The sequence below is a fragment of the Bison bison genome, unplaced genomic scaffold (genome assembly GCF_000754665.1).
Source record: "Bison bison bison isolate TAMUID 2011002044 unplaced genomic scaffold, Bison_UMD1.0 scf7180017864294, whole genome shotgun sequence".
Classification (NCBI taxonomy): Eukaryota; Metazoa; Chordata; class Mammalia; order Artiodactyla; family Bovidae; genus Bison; species Bison bison.
Window position 1 is genome coordinate 239538 of NW_011494866.1, and position 528 is coordinate 240065.

Sequence of the window (528 nt, forward strand, 5' to 3'; positions counted from 1 at the left end):
TTCATGGCTGCAATCACCATCTGAAGTGATTTTGGAGCCCCCAAAAATAAAGTCTGACCCTGTTTCCACTGTTTCCCCATCTATTTCCCATGAAGTGATGGGACAAGATGCCATGATCTTAGATTTCTGAATGTTGAAATTTAAGCCAACATTTTCACTCTCCTCTTCCACTTTCATCAAGAGGCTCTTTAGTTCTTCTTCACTTTCTGACATAAGGGTGGTGTCATCTGCATTTCTGAGGTTATTGATATTTCTCCCAGCAATCTTGATTCCAACGTCTGCTTCCTCCAGCCCAGCATTTCTCATGATGTACTCTGCATATAAGTTAAATAAACAGGGATGCAATATACAGCCTAGATATACCCCTTTTCCTATTTGGAACCAGTCTGTTGTTGCATGTCCAGTTCTAACTGTTGCTTCCTGACCTGCATATAGGTTTCTCAAGAGGCAGATCAGGTGGTCTGGTATTCCCATCTCTTGAAGAATTTTCCACAGTTTATTGTGATCCACACAGTCAAAGGCTTTTAA